Below are 16,150 nucleotides of genomic sequence, written 5' to 3' on the forward strand. Positions count from 1 at the left end.
TTTTTACTTTCACATGGTCCATCTTCAAACCATCTCTAGATATCTCAAATCCCAAATAGACTAACTCATCCTTCATGAAAGTACACTTCTTAATATTTATTATCAACTTCTCTTCTCTCAACCTCTACAAAAATTGTCTCAAATGCAACAAATGCTCCTCTTTTGTCTTACTAAAAATCAGAATGTCATCCAAATATACAATAACAAACTTACCCAAGAATTTCTTCAATACCTCATTCATCAGCCTCAATGAAAGTACTCGGTCCATTAGTTAACCCAAAAGGCATCACCAACCATTCATATATTCCTTCATTTATCTTGAATGTTGTCTTCCACTCATCGCCTTCTGTGATCCTGATCTGATGATATCCACTCTTCAAATCTATTTTTGTAAAGTATTTTTCTCCACTCAAACATTCCATTATGTCATCCATCCTAGGCAAAGGAAACCGGTATTTCACTATGGTCTTATTTATTTCTATGGAATCAGTACACATTCTCCACTCTCCATTCTTCTTAGGTGCTAATACTTCTAGTACTACATAAGGGCTCAGACTTTCCCTGATCAAACCTTTCTTCAATAGCTCCTGCACTTGTCTATTCAGCTCTTTATTCTCTACTGGTGTCATCCAGTGTGTAGCTTTGTTTGGCACACTAGCTTCGGGAACCAAGTCCATGCAATGACTAATACTTCTTACAGGTGGCAATCCATCAGGTACATTATCTGAAATGATGTCTTCATATTCTATCAGCAAATCTTTTATCTCTTCTGATTGTTCCTCTTCATGCTCTAGATTCTCACTCTTCTTAGGATTTAAGGCAAAACACACATTCTCATGTCTCAATCCATCCAGGAATTTCCTTCCATCTACCAAACAATTTCTAGTATTCGTATAGACTTCATTCTTCAAAGGTTCCTCCAAAGGCAACAAGGTTTTCTTCATCCCATTGGCCACAATAGTGTATGCATTCTTCCTCCCATCATGTACTACATGTCTATCAAACTGCCAAGGTCTACCCAACAAAACATGACAAATATCCATACGCATAATATCACACAAGACTTCATCATGATAATTCCCAATTTTTCAATTTCACCAAACATTGTTGTTCACTTACTAAAAACTTATGTTCATCCTAAATCCATGCTATCTGATAAGGCTTAGGGTGTTTCAATCTCTCCAAATTTAAATTATTCACCATCTCTTCTTAAAAAAGATTATCTAAACTACCACTATCAATAACAACTTTATAACACTTACCAAATGCTTTACATCTGGTCTTGAACAAATTCTTCCTCTGCAAGGGCTCTTCATATCCTCCGGTATGACACAAGGCTCTCTTCATCAAAAACATTTCTCCATCTTCCGGTATTCTTAGTCTTCTTACACTTGAAAGAATGATGTGCTTCTCCTCCACACTTATAGAAATTTCCTTTGAATGTCCTCTTGTCTTGTCTTCCAAAATTCTCATTTTGGTAGCCATATGGTTCTCTCCTCCGGTATAAATTTCTATCATCCTTTCGGTATGAATTACCTTCTTTGTTCACTTCCTTATCCTTGTTTAGATCTGTAGAGGTTCCTCTACCTCTAGTATATCCTCTTCCTCCAGTAAACCTTCCACCTCTGCCTCTCTGCCTCTACTCATGTCTTTTATTTAGCTTCGCTTCTGCATTTAGGGCATACTGGTAAGCCTCTTCAACACTCTCCAATTTGACCAAACTAAGTTCATCTTGTATAGACATCCACAATCCATTCAAATGTCTTACAACTTGTTCAACTTCATCATCAACATGTTTGGATCTAATGTTCAACTTGAAAAATGATTCGGTCTATTCCTTCACACTATATTCCTTATGTCTCAAATTTTGCCACTTTCAGAATAGATTCACTTGATAATCAACTGGCATAAATTTTGACTTCAACTTAGTAATCATCTGATCCCATGTCTTAATCTTCTCTTTACCTCTTCTCTGTCTATCAACTTGAAAATATTCCTACCAAAGACATGCATGACCTTTCAATTGGGTATAGGCATATTTCACCTTCCTCTCTTCTGTAGTGTTTTCAAAATCAAAATACTTCTCCATCTCCAAGATCCAATCCATAAATTCAGCTGAATCCAACTTCACATCATATTCCAATGGGGTAAAATGAGGTTTAGTATGTTGGAATTATTGGATGAATTGATTATGTGTTGCATTAATGTTTTGTCATTGATGTCAACACTAGCTATTATGGTTGGTTATCGACAGACAAGTTTTGGTTACCGATAGAAGATCAAGTGTTACTGGTAGAAGAGACTATCTGTTGGACACTTCCAGCATGTTTGGATCTATGCAATGTGATTAGTTACATGTGGTATGTTCTTTTGGAGCATGTATTGGTCAAATGATATTGACTTGGTAATCGGATGTTATCATACACTCTGGTAAACCCTTACCGGCACTAGTTTAAGGCTTTATCGGCAATGCTCTCATTGAGGAATCTTGATAGGATGCATAATTGGTGTTGGTGAAACTTCTACATGGATTTTAGGATGGTGAAGATGTTTTTTGATCATGCTTCAATTGCTTGAAGATATTTCTTTGGTGTGGTGGACCCAGAATAGGTCTGGTACCTATCTAGGTTATGGACTGGTATCATGTTAATGTGTACTCTGCACATTGCCGAGATGTTTCAGGGATGATTTATGGATTTTTTATTGTTTTTATGGTATTAAGACGACATGGTATATCATTGTAATATTAATCTATGTAATGATCTTATTATAATATCTTTTAGGTGGCCGACCTAATGGGTTTAGGCCTTAGGGATTGTATAAAATGATGTAAGATCTCATTGTAGATCATGGTATGGAAATGGAATAAGAAGTCATGGTCTTAAAATGCAATATCATATGCGAAGGAGACTTAGTTGATCATAGGTGATCAAATTAGGATTAAGGAAGAGGTCAAAGGCCTCCGGTATTGAGCTTAACTGGGACTGTAATCAGGCATGGTAGATGATATCTCTAGAAGTTCACTCTATTGGATTGTTGTCTATTTATATTGAGATGGTTATAGCCTCTTTGTAATCAGTGAGACTCTTTTGTAATGAGCAGTACGCTCTAGGTAGTGTGCCTTCCTGTATGTGCAGACCCCTCATTGTATCACATACTTTCTGTAGAAGTATCATCTAACTGTGGGTAGGCTTCCCACTGTGGTTTTTCCCTTTCTAGGTTTTCCATGTATAAATCATGGTGTTATGTGGTATGGTTGCTTTGTATTGATTATCTATTTAATTGTTAAGTTGTATTGTTTACTGGTATCTATTTCTTCTTTACCGGTACTTAATCAGGTTAAAGGTTATTAAGTGGATTAAATGTTATAATTTGTTAACAACTGATTCACCCCCACCTCTCAGTTTTCCACCAATTATCCTAAAAATTGGTATTAGAGATTTGGTCCTCTTTTGCAGAAGCTTAACCGCTTGAGGTAGATCCTATGGAAGTTAACACTTCTAATCCACCAAAAACTATTTTCAGAAGAGAAATCCCTAAGCTTGATGGAAAAAATTATGGGATATGGAAAATTCGAATGGAGATTCATATTAGATGCCTTGGAAAAGATATTTGGGAGATCACTGAGAAAGGATACACACCTTATGATCCGACATTTGGCAATCCTACTCCTGTAGACTTGGACAAGAATATTGAAAATGATTGTAGAGCTAGAGAAGCCCTCTTGTGTGCACTTATTGATCAACAGATAATGGGATTTACTGATAAATCATAAAAAAAGGTTATATGGGACAAATTGAAAACTCTAAATGAAGGAAATCCTACTCTCAAAATTACTAAACTTGATGGTTACCAGGTAAGATATCAAAACTTGAAGATGGAAGATAATGAAAGAATTGTTGTGTTTATGGAAAGAGTAAATGAGATTGTTATGGGAATTCAATGTTGTGGAGGATTTCTGAGTGAAGATGAAATAGTTTCCAAAGTCTTGAGAGCCCTTCCACCGGCTTACAAGATGAAGGCAACTACAATTAATGAGTTGAGAACAATGGAAAAATCTTCAGTTAACGGAGACATTCTGATTGGGAAATTATCTACTTTTGAGCTTGAAGAATTTGGATCTTCTGGAGCTGTAAAGTTTGAACCTACTTTTCATGCATCATCATCATCATCTACCGGCACAAGTGATTGGAAAGTCTTATATGCAAAATATTTGGAAGACATGAGGAAAGAAGATGAAGAATTTGAGCAACTTAAAGCCTTATTTGCTAGAAGAGTACCTAAAGGTCCAACAAGAAGTAAGTATGAAGGAAAAGCACCTTTTAAATGTTTTTCATGTAATAAGATTGGTCATTTTTCATCTAGGTGTCCTAAAAGGAATGAAAGGTTTGAGGAAAGAGTTAAGAAATCATTTAAGCCTAACCAGAACATATATAGATTCAAGAAAAGTAAACAATACTACATAGCGGATGAGGAAGGAGTAACTGATGACTCTAGAGATGAACCGGTAGAAGACCGTGCTAGTGGATCTGGCAATGGAAAGGAATGGGTGTTATATGCTTTAAAGGAAGATGAAATGGAAATGGCTATCAAAAATGAAGAAAAGGCCTTGGCAGAAAAAGTTGAAGATAAGGATGAATGGGTAATTGATAGTGGATGCTCACATCATATGATTGGAGATAAAGGGAAATTTCCATCCCTACAAGAATACAATGACGGTCAAGTCAGATTTGGAGATGACAAAGCATGCATGATTAGAGGTAGAGGTATTATTTCTTTGGATGGTAAGCATAACACTAACAATGTCTTTTATGTAGAAGGTTTAAGGCATAATCTTTTGAGTGTTGGTCAATTGGTAGACAAGGGTTTCCAACTTTAGTTTAAAGATAGAAAATACAAAATCATTAACAAAATTGGTTTGGAGATTATAACCGGTATTCACACTGGAGGTAATATCTTTCACTTGAACACTGGTAATAAGACATGTTTGATTTCTCATATTGATGAGAGTTGGTTATGGCATAAGAGTTTGTGTCATGTTAATTTTGATTGTATTGTTAAGATCAGTTCAACTAAGGCAGTTAGTGATATACCTAAGATTATGAAGCCTCATAATCCGGTATGTAAGGAATGTCAAATGGGAAAGCAAGTTAGAACTTCTTTAAGAGCATAAATGATAAATCTAATGATGTACTTGATTTGATTCACACTAACTTATGTGGTCCAACAAGGACTAGAAGATTTCAAGGTGATAGGTATTTCATGTTGATTATTGATGACTATTCTAGGATGATGTGGGTAACTTTTCTGAAGGAGAAGTCTGAAGATTTTGAGAAATTCAAGATCTTACAGAAAAGGTGTAAACAAAAACTAGATTGAAAATCAAATGTCTAAGATTAGATCAAGGTGGTGAGTTCACTTCTCATGAATTTAACAGTTATTGTGAGACAAATGGAATAAGGAGAAATTTATCTGCACCTCAAACTCCTCAACAGAATGGAGTAGTGCAAAGAAAGAATATAATCATTTTGGATGCAGCAAGATCTATGATGATGGAAGCCAAATTGTCTCATATCTACTAGAGATAAGCAATGAGTACAGTAGTCTACACATTCAACAGAGTTAACATCAAAGGTGAAACCAGTAAGACCCCTTATGAATTATGGTTTGGACATACACCTACTGTTAAGTATTTCAGAATTTTTGGAAGTAAATGCTATATCAAAAGAGATGATTTAATTCGAAAGTTTGATCCTAGATGTGATGAAGGGATATTTATTGGTTATTCAATTCAAAGAAAAGTATATAAATGTTATAAAACAATATTGCAGAAAATTGTGGAGAGTGCTAATGTGAAAGTGGATGAGTAGTACATAAACCATTCTATATCATATGATAGAGAACCAGCAGTGGAAATGATCATAACTGAACTGACAATGCCTCAACTGATACAAGAAACTAAGATAGTTACACTGGCACAATTAAAAAATTCAATTGTGACTAATGATCAGAGCAGTGAACCTGAAGTTCAGAAGACACCAAGGTATGTAAGATTAAATCATTCTGAAGATCAAATCATTGGAGATAGGAACAAGGGAGTTATGACAAGAAGAAGACTAGCAAATGAAGACGTATGTCTTATTTCTCAAGTTGAACCAGCATCTTTTATTAAAGATTGTAAGGATGAACATTGGTTAAAGGCTATGGAAGATGAATTAGATTAGATAGAAAAGAATGAAACTTGGACTTTAGTTTCCTGGCCTAAAAATAAGAATGTTATTGGAACTAAATGGGGTTTTAGGAATAAACTGAATGAGGATGGTTAATTTGTAAGAAACAAGGCTAGATTAGTTTGTAAAGGATATTCTCAAATGGAAGGAATTGATTATGGTGAGACATTTGCACTTGTAGCTAGAATTGAAGTTGTTAGACTATTTCTTGCCTATGCAGCTTATAAGAACTATAAGGTTTATCAAATGGATGTTAAATGTGCATTTTTGAAAGGTGAGCTTGAAGAAGAAGTATACATTGAGAAACCTAGTGGATTTTCATTGATAGATGATAAAGATATGGTTTCCAGATTGAAGAAAGCTTTATATGTATTGAAACAGGCTCCTAGAGCTTGGTATGCAAGATTGGATAAATATCTTTTGAAGCTTGGTTTTACTAAAGGCAGCGCTGATTGTAATTTATATTATAAGATCACTGATAATGATATTCTGATTATTGAAGTATTTGTTGATGATATCATTTTTGGAGGAGAAAATCAATTGTGCATGGAATTTGCTAACAATATGAAGAATGAATTTGAAATGTCCATGATTGGTGAGATGAAATTTTTCTTAGGTTTGCAAATTAGTCAAACTAATAAAGGCATTTTAATCTGTCAATCTAAGTATCTAAGGGAATTGTTGAAGAATTTTGGTATGGATAATTCCAAACTGGTAAGTACTCCTATGGTGACAAGTGACTATCAAGGATACTTCTACACCGATAAATCTGACAAGTTATAAGTCTATGATTGGTGGTCTCTTATATTTAACTCAGACTAGACCGAATATTATGAATGCAGTAAGTATTGTTTAAAGATATCAAATTAATCCTAAAGAAAATCATGAATGTGAATTAAAGAGGATATTCTGGTATTTGCAAGGAACAACAGAATATGGTTTATGGTATTCTAAAAATGATGATTTCACTTTATGTGCATATACTGACTCGGATTGGGCAGGAGATACTAATGACAGGAAGAGCACTTGTGGTGGAGCTTTCTTTCTTAGAAAGAAATTGGTTTCATGGATCAGCTAAAAATAGTCATGCATTTCTTTATCTACTATAGAAGCAGAGTATGTTGCAGCAATAACTAATTGCACTCAAGTCTTGTGGATGAAGCAAATGTTGAAGGATATCAGGTTGAATTGTAGTCAACTGATAGTTATCTATTGTGATAACTCTGCATCTATTGACCTATCTAAGAATCTGTTATTTCACTCTAAGACTAAGCATATATCAATAAAGTATAACTTTTTGAAGGACAACGTAGAAGCAAGGGAAGTCAAATTGGTTTATGTGAACACTAAAGAACAGATTGTAGACATATTCTCTAAACCGTTGTCTAAGGAATCATTTGAGTATTTGAGAGACAAGTTAGGGGTTTTTACCCCTCTAGCAAAAACTTGATTGATGCAATTTTTCATCAATCTATGCATTATCAAAGATATTATTCATTTCAACATTGATGAGTGGTGCTACTACTTAGGGGGAGTAGTCATCTTTGAGATACAGAGGTTTATATTCTTTCTTTGATATTTTTGACATATTTTTGGCATTGATGTCAAAGGGGGAGAGATATTGATGTGAAAAATAAGAAAAAGAGTTGTATACATTAGGGGGAGAATTATTGATATTCAGGAGATTGTTGGTTGTCTTCCACAGGGGGAGACTTGTTTGGCATTTTTTTGGTACTTAGATGTTTTTCACATCTAGTGTTTCCATCAATGCCAAAGGGGGAGATTGTTGGCATTATTGGATGAATTGATTGTGTGTTGCATTGATGTTTTGTTATTGATGTCAACACTAGTTGTTATGGTTGGTTACCAAAAGACAAGTTTTGGTTACCGGTAGAAGATCAAGTGTTACCAACAGAAGAGACTATCTGTTGGACACTTTTGCCATGTTTGGATCTATGGAATGTGATTGGTTACATGTGGTATGTGCTTATGGAGCATGTATTGGTCAGATGGTATTGACTTGGTAATTGAATGCTATCATACACTCTGGTAAACCCTTACTAGCACTAGTTTAAGGCCTTACTGGTAGAGCTCTCACTAACAAATCTTGACAGGATGCATAATTGGTGTTGGTGTAGCTTCTACATGGATTTCATGATAGTGAAGATGTTTTTTTATCATGCTTCAACTACTTGAAGACATTTCTTTGGTGTGGTGGACCTAGAATAGGTCCGGTACCTATCTAGGTTATGGACCGGTATCATGTTAATGTGTACTCTACATGTTACCGGGATGTTTCAGGATGATTTATAGATTTTTTATTGTTGATTTGGTCTTAAGCCGACATGACATATCATTGTACTATTAATCTATTTAATGATCTTATTGTAATATCTTTTAGGTGGCTGACCTAATTGGTTTAGGCCTTAGGGTTTGTATAAAATGATGTAAGATCTCATTGTAGATCGTGGTATGGAAATGAAATAAGAAGTCATGGTCTTGAAATGCAATATCATATGTGAAGGAGACTTGGTCGATCATAGGTGATCGAATTGGGATTAAGGAAGAGGTCAAAGGCCTCCAGTATTGAGCTTAACTAGAACTGTAATCAGGCATGGTAGATGTTATCTCTAGTAGCTCACTCTATTGGATTGTTGTCCATTTATCTTAAGATGGTTGTAGCCTCTTTGTAGTCAATAAGACTCTTTTGTAATGAGTAGTACGCTCTAGGTAGTGTGTCTTCTTGCATGTGTAGGCCCCTCATTGTATCACATACTTTCTGCAGAAGTATCATCTAGCTGTGGGTAGGCTTCCCACCATGGTTTTTCCATTTTTGGGTTTTCTACATACAAATCATGGTGTTATATGGTATGGCTGCTTTGCATTGATTATCTATTTAATTGTTAAGTTATATTGTTTATCGGTATCGATTTCTACTTTACCGATACTTAATCAAGTTAAAGGTTATTAAGTGGATTAAATGTTATAATCTATTAACAACTGATTCACCCCCCTCTTAGTTGTTCACCGGTTATCCTAACATAGTATTCATCCTACTCAAAACCCTCAAAAACCTTTCCTCATTCGGATCAACCGCTGGTGGGTTTACTTGTTCTGTCATGGCTTCTTCTCCTTCATCTTCACTTACATCTTCAATGTGTCAGCCTCTTCTCTAGGTTGTCTCCATGGCTTCCAACTAGGCTGCTATACCACATAATATCTCCATCATAGTAGGGTCTACATTCCCATGCGCTCCACCATTCCTAGCTTCTCTTTGTGCCATCATTCATGTCGGTCCTCTGCAACTACAAGTCGAATCCATAGTTCACCACCCTACAACAAAATCTCAAGACATGCAACCCCCAGAATGAAAACTCATTCTGATACCACTTGAAGCAATCACCGATTATGAGGGACCTCAAAGAGATCAATCTAGAGTGGTTAGAAAGAGTAACATAACGGAAACACAAAGATATGGTGGAGGAAGTGTAGAACGGATTGTATTATAACATGAAAATTGATCACAACCAACCGGTAACAACTGGATTACAGCATAATCGGTTCACATGCCTACTAAAACATGCTCAAAGTATAGAATAGGTCACAAATGGGACCTTGAATCTTAATATCTATCTTCTACGCTTAGTCTAGCTACTTGATTCTTTGATTGTTTACATTATAATGCTCAATTATAATTATATATACGATCCAAGGGATCTGGACGACCCAAAAAGGGATCAAAACCCGAAGAACAAGACCTAACGCATAAAAATAGTAAGGTCGGCCTCTGCCAAGAGATTCCTTTGGAAAATCCAAAGGATGAAGTGTAGATCATGAGAAAAGGTCAGCCACATGCTAAGGAACATCAGAATCAATGCCCAAGGCTCTGCAAGCTTCGGAAGGGGTTCTGATGGATCACCAAAATAGGTCCAGGCAACCGGTAACAAGAAACTATCAACCAATAATAAGAAACTGTCAAGGAAACCGATAGCGATATCTTGTCAAAAAATGATCCAAATTGGATGCGGTCTGGAAATAAGAAAGATGATCAAGTCTTCAAGTAGAATCCAACTCCACAGGATCCAGTGAGCCAAAACCGAGACACATGGAAAGAAATGTTGAAATTGCAAATAGAAAGTAAACAGAAAGGAAAAAAAAATTGGTTGATGCAAGATTGCTATGAACTGGGGATGCTCCTGCATCAATCTGTCAAAACACCCATCAACAGAAATTAGCGCTAGAAGGAGGGCCTGCAGGACAAATTTTCTTAACTGTCAATTGCACGGTCACATTGTGTCCTAACATGGTAATCCTAGGAGATGAACTTTTACCATTCACACAATTCAACCTCAACTACAAACAAGACAAAATCATTCCCCAACTATACTCTCTTTCTTGGGACAATAGAAGGAATCATAGTGATTGGTTACAAACACAAAAAGTCCTTGACAACAAAAGGCAGAAGGGTAACCCATAGAAGTGGAGGCACAAAGGAAACTCCTCACTCAAAGAAACCCTCAACTAACTCCTCCACAACCAAGAAATTGATATACTAAAGCTAGAGCGTATATCATCTTTCTCTCTGGAGAGGTTTCATAAAGTTCTTAGGATTAACTCTTCCCCATCAGACTTAGTAGAGTTAGGATCTGCAACTAGGAAGAAGAGGAATAAAGCTAAAGGATAGTCTTCAACATACCCACGAGTACAATCATCTAAATCCAACGTAGAAGACCAACTAATCCCTAGTCCTCAACCCATTGTTGCATCCTTCATAACTCAACATCCACCACTGTCATGCCCAAAATTTAGGGCAAGAACGGGATAAATTGTTTTTTAAAACCATAACTTAGAACATCAATTTAACTAATTGCAATACTCTACATGTGTTGTCTTAACTAAGTTTAGAGTTAACTTTATTCCATTAACATAAGTAAGCAAATAATTATTCAAATCAAAAGAGTAATACCAAATTAATTATTATCTTATCTCTTCAACTTATCCCAATAGATTAAATTAAATCCAAAAATCTAAATTGCTCGACAAGGGTACTATAAATTTCTAATAGTCATAAATAGCTTTTAGATTCTAAATAAAATTATTCCAATCTCCATTTTAGTCCCTTTAGATAAGTAATATTGCCACATAATTAAGTTTCCCCGATGTTAATTTAATACACTGAAAAAAAATAATATTCTGCTTAAATTAAAATATTTCAACTATTTTAATTAAGTCATTTATTACTACTGAAAATTTTAAACTAAAACTTACTCCCTCTATTTAATTCAATTTAATCCATACTTGAGATGTGCTCAAATTAATTTACCTAAGGTATGATTAAGCCCACTTGCTTTTATTTTTTCCAAAAATAATCTCCACTAAATAAATATTTAATCCTATAGAAATTCTTTATTCTTTAACTACAACTTTCTATTTCTTAATTACATATATGTGTACATAAATAATTATAATTATTTATATAAACACATATATTGAAATATAAATATTTAAATAATGTAATATTTTCTTTCTAAATTTATTTAGACCAAACCATGCAAACTCTAGTTAGGGGTTTGCATTATAAAATCTTCCTAAGATTAAATTTTTTTTAATTAAATCTAATATCATTACCCTAGCCCTACCCGGGCTAGGGTTTTATACTTATATTTTTTTTTGATTAACCACTTTCTTTTAACAATGCCGAATCGATAACCCCCGGGCGGCGGCCATGGCAGAGGAGGGACGTAGTTTGAACGGCGGCAAAAATGACAAAGGCAGTCGATGGGGGCTTGCTCCCCATAGGGACGGTGGCGCCGTCGTTATGGGTCGCCACTCACAGTGGAGGCCGAGGCCTTCCATTGTGGGTTGCGGCCTGTGCGGAGGGGCCGCCCTGTGGGGTAAACCGCAGGGGCCGAGCCCAACAAAAAGTTTTAAATTATATATTTTTTTTATTTAAAACAAATTTTTATTTTTATTTTTTTTCTTTCAATTTATTTACTATTTTTAAAATATATATATATATATAATTATATATTTATATATATATATATGTATATATATATATATGTATATATATATATATATGTATATATATATATGTATATATATATATATGTATATATATATATGTATATATTCATAAGCATTTCTATATACATGCAGGCATAAATACATTATTTTTCGTGATCACTTATAATAGTGCATTTTATATAAATATATATAGAATGATATACATGTAATCTGCATGTCAATAAAATTATATATTTATATAAATATATATATATATATATTTTATGACAACAATTTTGAAATAAATAGGTCCTAGTATTTTGATTTTAGATATATAAAAATAAAATAAATGGATTAATAATTTCCTAATTCATTTACAACAAGGGTATACTTTTCTAAGCAATAATTTTACAGGTATTTTATTTCTACCTTCTGCTATATACATGACTAGATTTAATAGTTTTACCAGCAACTAAATAATCTAGATTTTATTTAATAAAGACTATATTAGAATTGCGATTATCATTTCTAAAATAAATAAATTTACAGACTTTGTAAAAATCTACAGCAACTAATAAAAAGACAAATTTAGATTATCGTATGCTTAAAGTAACTGACTAATTTTAGTTAATTTCACACAGCAACTGTAACAAGTTAAATTTACATTGACTAGGTAAACTATCTATCTTAGTTACTAATTTCTAAAATAAACGAAAAGACCATTTCCAGAACTATAATGTACTAAAATGCATTTACAGAAAACATAATTTAAATGATTTTTTATGCAGACTATAACATGCATGCAACTCTAATCTTTTTTTTTTTTTTTTTTTTTTTTTAATTCAAAATGCATAAGAATTAAATAACTATCTTGCTTTGCAATTTGTTATAAACACATCAGATATAATATTTTGAACTTTGGGAAAATTCTAAATTTAGGAATACCCATTTCTTTTCTGCAATGAATAACATACTTAAAAAAAATACAACTTTTAAAAGAATCGTATTTCAAAAACAATCTTGTCACTATACAATGGGTCTCTCATTTCCAATAAATGAGGACTTTTTTTTTTCAAATAATAATTACATTTATACTTATTTTCCTACAACAAATAACTCCTGCAACCTTCCATTTGTCCTATTCTTTTCTTTCGACAATTCTGCATTTTAAATCAAAACTATGACCATGGAGTGCTCACCTCCCAGCCTAGGCTAACCGGTAGCCACCCCCGAGCTCGGAGAACCAAGCCCTAGACGGGAAACAAACATGCAAACACAAAGGGACAGAATGGACACAAATTCAAACACACTCCCATCTCGGCTACACTGCACCACACCTTGGTGATGACCTTTTTAAGGGTGGTAGTGGACAAATACCCTGAGGAGAACTGCAAGTATGGAAAAACATGTAGCCACCTCATGACATACCAAAATATCAAGAATAGCAACCCCTTATTCCTTATGCCCCCCAAGGCATTCATGCCTTATTTCCCTCCTTATGACCCCCATTGCACAAACAAGCCATGCAGCAAGGGTCACACAAATCCCTTGTGATCGCTCTCATAACGAGAGTCTCTCACTCAAGGGCTGTCACTTCTACCACCCACAAGATCCTCCTCTCTCCCAAGAGTAAGAGGTCTTGATGACTCCCAAAACACATACAATATATAACACAAAATACCAAATGAAATTTCCAAAAAAACATGCAAGGAAGCAATTCTTTTACACCAACATTACTTTCAAACACATGCAATAAGGAAGCCATTTTAAGAAGAATGCCCAACCTTAATCTGCCCAAAGGTAGGTTAGTTTTGTTGAGGATGAGCAACCCAATTCCACGGTTCTTCTCCTTCTACCCTTAGCCAAAATTCTCTATTCAAAATCTAGTCTATTCTTTTCAAAATTTCTCGTCTCCAAAAATGGAGAGTGGGTGATTACCCCCAATTTTTATAATTCTTGCTTAAGAAGCCCATTGTGAGAGTTCTCACAAGTTTCTAAAAACTAAAGAGGAAGGTAAGATAGAATGGGAAAGGGAACTCTCATTCGAAAAGGAAAGTTTACAACTAGGTTCAATCTTCTAATTTCAATTTTCGTACAACTCAGAAAAGTCAATTTTTAGGGTGTCTAAAAGGTCACTTGGGAGTAGAAACTTTCCTTAAATTACCCCTAACCCTTAGGTATACCTTATGGGCTTTAGGAAACCCTATTAAACTACCCCTAGGTGTTCATTTAACCCTTTTTAAACCCCTATGAAGTTTATTTTCAGGTCAAACCTATGTTGACCATCCCAAAGATTCTTTACCCAAGATATTTATGACATCACGTTACATTAATTGAAAAAGCTATAGTTGAACACTTTCCCACCAAGAGACAAAAATAAAAATTCAAACTTAAATCCACACATGTGTCAAGTGACACAAAGAAAACACTTTTACAATTTAATACATGAAATCGTCTCTTGTGAATTTTATAGAAATCAATTAAATAACACTTAACACACATGCATCATATACTATTACAAATAAAATACAACACAAATGGGGTGTTGTCTCTCTAAATAGACAAACCCTGGCTTACGAACATACATAGGTCTAGGTTTGGTTCTCCATAATATTTCCATGGTCACATGGATAACTTCCTGCGCATCTCAATTTACACATTAGTAACTTTCAAATATCCACATATAATATCAATTACAGAAATAATAATACGCATCATCACTTGCATACAATTTACATCTGAACAATTTAAATACATCTTTTATCCAAGCAATTTCACATAAGCAATTCATCCTAATTCTCATAATGTTGATCCACACTTAAACATACATCATAATTCTATTATCATAGTAAAGTCCTGCAAATTCATTAACGACATTTACCACCACAAATTCATCTTATTCAAAAATCATGTAGTGTTTGTATCTCATAAAGCATATAAATAAATCATCAATATATAGCAATGTTATCCAAATCCTGAAATCATATAAGTTCTAAATTCCAAAATGCATCAAAATAAAGTATCCGTAATAATCTCAATATAAAAACCACTGAAATGTCAGACTGAGTCAAGGTGAGGCCTCACAACCACCACCTGCAACGGCCTAGTTCAACCAAGATCATACACCATTGGGAAATATACCAAGAGGGATACACGACCTACCTAGGAATCCAGATAAATTATGTAGTAAGTTCTACTTTGGGGGACCTAGGTCCGCAGAAGAGCATATTGAAGCATTTAAGGATGTAGTGGTTCGTAACAACACTCAACATCAGGATATGGTATGTAGACTTTTCCTATATTCACTTGGGGAGAATGAGTATAATTGGTATCTGACTTTACCAGTAAATTCCATTGATGGTTGGGATATTTTAGAGAAATATTTTATCAATCAATTCAGGTATATGTTGATTATGGAACATTGTGCCATTAGTTTGCCTCCCTCAAGAAGTTACCAAACAAACCTTTGACAACTTTCAATACCAACTTCTAAAGGGCATACAAGAGATTACAAGCTCCTTACCAAGTAGCACCGAATGTAGAAATTGATTCATATTTAAGAGTCATTAACCCTTGGAGTGCAATGTTTATTAAGAAGAGTGTGCTTGAAGATCAAAGGGATACCTTGGCAAATGTTTATGCATTGACAATCAACAAAAATCAAGAACTAAATCATACACTTGGGGGGATTTGATAGAACTTACCCATAGGAGTGAACCAAGGAAACTACAACCAAATCCCTAGGGTAGCGTCACCCTTACCAATAGGAGCCCCAACGATGAACACGGTACCACTTATGCACCTCAACCTCAAGCTAGTCAATAATTTGTTGCACAAGCTTTATAATGGAAGAACAATGCCAATGTTACTCCTACCCAAACATAATATGTTGATCAAATACATGGGATAGAGCA

Source organism: Cryptomeria japonica, chromosome 3, assembly GCF_030272615.1.
Source record: "Cryptomeria japonica chromosome 3, Sugi_1.0, whole genome shotgun sequence".
Classification (NCBI taxonomy): Eukaryota; Viridiplantae; Streptophyta; class Pinopsida; order Cupressales; family Cupressaceae; genus Cryptomeria; species Cryptomeria japonica.